Genomic DNA, 6,000 nt, shown 5'->3' with positions numbered 1-6,000 from the left:
GCTGTTTTAAGTACTCAACTTGAGCCTACCTATAAGGAGGAGAGGATCCTTTGTTTCTCTTTACACACATGTCTATTACAAATGTCACAGATTTGTTTTTCTTGTTTTCTTAAAACTTGATTAAAGTGAAGACTTCTGCATGGACCACTTTGGGCTGAAACTTCATGACTCAGGTGACAGATCAGATATTCTAAACACACAGAGCCATGCATGCACACACATTCACACACATACAAACACCTGCCCCATGACAGGAGGAAATCTTGCAGCTGTGATTAAGCATGGTTCAGAGTGTGACAAAATGGTGAGGGCGTCAATGGCACCTTGGAAATGCAGAGATGCAACATCTGCTTCTGGCATGGTCATGAGTGCACATGGGTGGAATTTCTCTCAGATCTTGGAAGATCTCTTTGGAGCTGCAAAGGTAAGGGTTGTTTAGGGGATACTCAGGTGTGCCTGGCTCTCGGCAGCCATGGGCTGGAGGTTGGCCAGCTCGCTGTCCCGCTTGTGGCCGCAGGGCAGACGCGCGTGGCTGTCCCCGAGTCTCTGCCGAGTCTGTCGCGGGTGGTGGTGATTGCTGTGGCATGGGTAGCACAGCAGAGGCACAGGGCACGAGGAAACTGAGGCAGAGGAATAAGGGAGGGACACTTGTCTGAATCTCCAAACGTTTAATGTCGAAGTCGGGGCAGAGCAAGTGAACCCAATCTGAACTTGAAGGGGCTACTTTTATAGGGATGGGGGGAACACGGGGAGGACACAACCTCTGACCAATAGCAGGGCATTAGGGGAGGGGTGCAGGGTAAGGGCTCCCCAGTAGAAGCCAACACGGGGAGAGAGCAAGCCCCACAACCCAATTCTGCCCTGAGGAAGGGATGAAAGACAGGGAACACTCTAGAACCAAAGGAGTGTGCTGTCTTTGACAGGCAGGGGTGAGACAAGGGAACAAGGGAGGTATACAGGTGGATTGACAAACATTTTGGTGGGGAAAACTGTGGCAAACAACTCAGGACTGAACCATTAGGGAAGCCAAATGGGGTACATAGAACGAAGCATTACAAACTTATAACAAGGAATATTAAAACCTACTACAGAAGAACCAACTGTAAAATAACAGACAACCACACTCAGGAAACTGCAGAAAAGCTCAGATAAGGAGCTGTAGAAGAAAAATCTTGGTCTGAACAATTGGAAGCTGGAGTAGCACAGACTCTGTAAAAAGAAGTGCTGTTTATGCATAATTGTTTACATCAAGGAAGCACAGCACATTGGCTGCTCTCCATATTTTCAAGGGCAATACCTAATTTGCATATGTAGTTACACAGACATTTACAGTCAGAAACAAATCACACTATTATTCTTGTTGCTTGCATATGTACATTTCCTCACCTAGAAGAGGGCATAACTACTTCAGTATGATGAGAACAAGGCTCAGTATGCCACAGTAGTGTGTAGAGATGAGCTATGTGAGCCTGCCATTTTGAGCTTTGTACAAATGTACATAAAATAGCAATCCCTGCAATAAGCGGGGTCTTCTTGATCTAGCTTGTAATTAATTCTGTAGCAGTGTCCTCACCCTGTGAATGGCTGTATCCTCACCCCACCCATAAAAGACAGCAGCTTTAAGCCACAGTTAGAGCATTCATCTTCATTCTGCCAAGTAAAAACTCTAGTTCCGTTGTCAAATTTACATTGAAGTTAGTGTTTGATTATCTGTTCAATCACACAGAATTGGAAAGGTCATTTAACAAAACCTTGAAGAAGAGCCAGGAAAAAGACTCATCCTTATACATTGCTCACTGAAGAACATATTACCTGCTGCATGTCCTCTTACCAACCCCAACCACACTGTCCATACTGGAAGTACAAGACAGGACTCTCATCAGCTGCAGCTGTCTCCACCCCATGTTCTCCTACATGCTGATTTAGTAAAGACAGCTTTATCTGAAGGGATAAAAAGAGCTATTTCCCAAGAAGGGTCTACTTCCCAAGAAAATTATGGGATAAACCATGGTTTGAGTGCTAGAAAATAATCACTAAGCAACAGTCTTTATATAGGGTCTTCATATGGAGAGTAGATATAATTTTTTCAATTTTTATGTAGTCTTATGTATTTGAAGAGCAGGTTTGTAATCTGTATACTTTAGTAGATCCCACTAATGATTCATAAAGGTCTTACACTTTAGAGACATTGTGTGAAGTATGGTTATTGGTCACTCAAGGGTTACATTTAGTAGTACACCTTATAGACTAATCCTCTGTGTCAGCAAATTCGACTCCTCAAACATTGAGCTAAGTGACATTCTGTACTGTTGCTTTCTTTCTCATAATGAGCCACTGGTTGATGACATAGATTTTTAAATAAAAAGGCATTAGCTAAAAGCTAATTGGGTAAAAGCTGGATACTTACAATTTTTGTAAATGACTGTTACACACCTTAAGGAATGAAAAAATTCGAAACATCATTTTTGGTACTAAATTGCAGAAAGAGATTGCATGATACTTGATAACAGGAAATACAAGCAGCATTAGCAGCTCAGGACTTAGAGAAAATGAGTAAAAGAGCCAGGTAAGATCTTGTACTGGTTTTGTCTTGGGCTGTCAAATATTTGTGATGTGAAAAATACAAGTGAAAAAATACAGTACACTACAGACTGCTTTATCCCACTAAATGGAGCAAATCTGCGTTCTGTGAAAAGAGTACAGGACACTGTATTTCCTCTAATTTCTTCCCGTTGACCTTTCTTCCCCACTGAAGTGGTGGTTTAGGGAACCTATGTATTTCCAGTGTCCCAAGAGGTCTTAGCTCTTAATTTTCTATAATTTGGCCTGATCTTGCTCCCTGTGGCATTTCCTTGATTTCCTTGATGCAGACACAGCTTCAGAACTGGCTATTGAATAAGGATACTGTATTAAGAAAATTACTACCTTCCAGAAAAAAGGAAAATAGTTCCTGAATCTAAAACGCTTAATTGATTATGGAAACCTTAGAACAGAAGTGTTTTTACATGAAATAGTTGAAAATCTCTGGCTTCTACTAATCATTTACCTGTGAATACTAATCATAGTGTTTTATACATGTTTGATTCCAGTTCTATCCCACAGCCTGTTCATGGGGCAAAATTTAAAAGGATTTGCCAGGAATCTAAGAAAGGCATGTAGTCCAGGGATTCATTTTGGTAGGAGCAAATTAGGTAATATTGCCACACCACTTCAGAAGTTCTCTATAACCATTATCAGACACAAAAGATCAGGTCATTTTTGTAAGAGCTTGCTTTTGCCTCCAGCTGCTCACATGTGATATCTGTGTTCTTGACCACCCCAGCCCTAAGTGTGGCTTCCAGCACAAATCACAGCAGCCCCCAGGAGAGTTTCGGTGTATGGGCCCTGGTTCTCTGTGTACACTAGAAATCAGCCATTCCATCATTTTGGTTTGAGTTGGGAGGGATCTTAAAGATCATTTAGTTCCAACCCCCCTGCCATGGGCAGGGACACCTTCCACTAGACAGGGTTGCTCAAAGCCTCATCCAGTCTGGCCTTGAACACTTCCAGCAATGAGGCATCCACAGATTCTCTGAGCAACCTCTGCCAGTGCCTCACCACCCTCTGAGTAAAGAACTTCTTTGTGATATCTAATCTAAATCTACCCTCTTTCAGCTTAAGGCCATTCTCTCTTGTTTTATCAGTACATGCCTTGTAAAAAGTCCCTCCCCAGTTTTTTTGTATGCCCCTTTCAGATACTGAAAGACCACAATGAGGTCTCCCTGAAGCCTTCTCTTTTCCAGGCTGAACAACCACAACTTTGTTGGCCTTACTCCATAGGAGAGGTGCTGCAGCCCCCCGATCATTTTTTGGCCCTCCTCTGGACTGGCTCCAGGAAGTTCACATCATTCCTATGCTGGGGGTTCCAGAGCTGGATGCTGCACTCCATGTGGGGTCTCATGAGAGTCGAATAGAGGAGAAGAATAATTTCCTTTGACCTTCATGGCACAAGCTTCCCCATGGTATCTTTTTCTCTTCTGTTCTTTGATTCTATAAAAAGCAAGCTGAAGGTAGGGGATAGCTAGGGGTATGAATGACAACAGGCCATGGAAGTAGTCCATGAATCCAGCAAAAGACAGTGGCAAATCAGAGTCTGTTTATTCAGGCAACTCCTTTGTAGTCAATGTAAAACTGCATTGTGAATTTGAAATTGCAATCCACTTCCTTTGGGAAAAAAACACTGCAATATATAGTAGATAGAAAGCTCTTACAAACCATTTTAGGCTGTTCTGAAACCAGTCCTCAGGTTCCTTGAGCATCACATTGCTTGAAACTGCTGGGTCCCTTGTCACCAATTCATCAAACCTGAGGCAAAGGCCTTGCTTCAAATACCTCTCCTACAGGAAACTGTGCTAAGAGACTTTATGGCTAAATGCCCAAATAGCTCAGCCAGAAATTGGGCAGTACTCCCACTTGGCCCTGGAGGAGTGAACCTCCATGAGATGGGCACTTGAACCTGGTACTAAGATACTAAAGTGGTATCTTAGAACAGTCACTACATGGGGCTTTACCAGAGGGCTACCTGCTTTACAAATTCCTCATGGAAAATTGTTGGATACAGTGCATGGAATGGACTGTTTTCTGAGAAAGATTTACTTTATAGCTCAACATCAGAATTGCTTAACTAGGCATGTGTTTGTATCAGAAGGTACAATGAAGTTTTACAGAAAATGCAGTAGGAAATGCAGAAGTACCAAAGCTGGATGCAGTACATGTCAGATCGTTTATATGTGATGTATTAAAAACTCATGGGGACAAAGGACCTGGGTTGCTCTTAGGGGGCCCCTCTTGCTCTATGGAGAGTCCTCAGTGTCATCTTACTGTCATTTGTCACAGGAGTTCAGGTGCCCTGGCCTCAAGCCATCAATATTAACAAAAAACGGCTTGCTGTGCACATGCACATCCTGGTGAGCCCGTGTCCTCATCAGCTCCTGAGCTCAGCCCCAGCTTTTTGGTGCAGGTTTAGCACAACCATTCTCATTTGATATCCCATTTGATACTATTTAATTTGCATGCTCACTTCTATGCTAGCAGTATGTTATTAATCCTCCAAACCACACTGATTTATATTTTTTTCCCAACATGAATAACATAGCCAATATAATTTCCTACTCATCAACTGCCAGATGACTAAAAATCACTGGTCCAGGAAACTGAGCCCTGGGATCTGTCAGTCAGTCACCCGGCAATTCAACCGTAAAACAGTCTGCATAAGCACTCTATATCTACTGCTTTTTATAAATTTTTTGAATCACAGGTGCCTCAAGTATTAACAATCAAACCAAGAAAGCCTGCTGCCTCCTAGGCTTGGTATCCATAATGGTAGCATGAATCAGAATTGGCTACACTAACTGCAGTAAATCAACAGCACTGAGCATCCCATTTTATTAATAAGAGCATCTCATCACCAGCTGCTCCTTGGAGACAAATGGCTGCATCTGGCTTCCTAAACATTGCTTTCTCTTGCCATCCCAGGAGACTAGTAGCATTTGAGACATCAGTGACTTCATAGTCTGAGTTTTTTGTACACTGGAGATGTCTCTTCTGATGTCTGATTTTCCTGTTCTTTTTCTTCACAAAGGGTAAAATTAAAATAAAATAAAATAAAATAAAATAAAATAAAATAAAATAAAATAAAATAAAATGGTGTTTCTTCCCAACACAGATAGAATGCCAAAACCCATGGCTGAAAAATCTCCACCTCATAGTAGCACTTTTCCAAGACCTACATCAGGCAGTGTGATATCATCCTGACAACTATTTAAAAAGTCTGGTGCCAGAGGGACAACTTACTACTTGGCAGGTATGAAACACTTTTTCCTTTCTCATTTCAAATACCTTATTTAGGCAAAGAATTTAACCCTGAAACCAAATCCCATGCACTGGCACTTGTCAAATGATTGCAATCCTAAGTGGACCTTCCCTCCTGCATTGATTTGTGCCTCAGGGTCTTTCCCCAAA

Source organism: Vidua chalybeata, chromosome 3 (genome assembly GCF_026979565.1).
Source record: "Vidua chalybeata isolate OUT-0048 chromosome 3, bVidCha1 merged haplotype, whole genome shotgun sequence".
Lineage (NCBI taxonomy): Eukaryota > Metazoa > Chordata > Aves > Passeriformes > Viduidae > Vidua > Vidua chalybeata.
The sequence above is the reverse complement of the archived record's forward strand: the minus strand, read 5'-3'. Positions refer to the sequence as shown.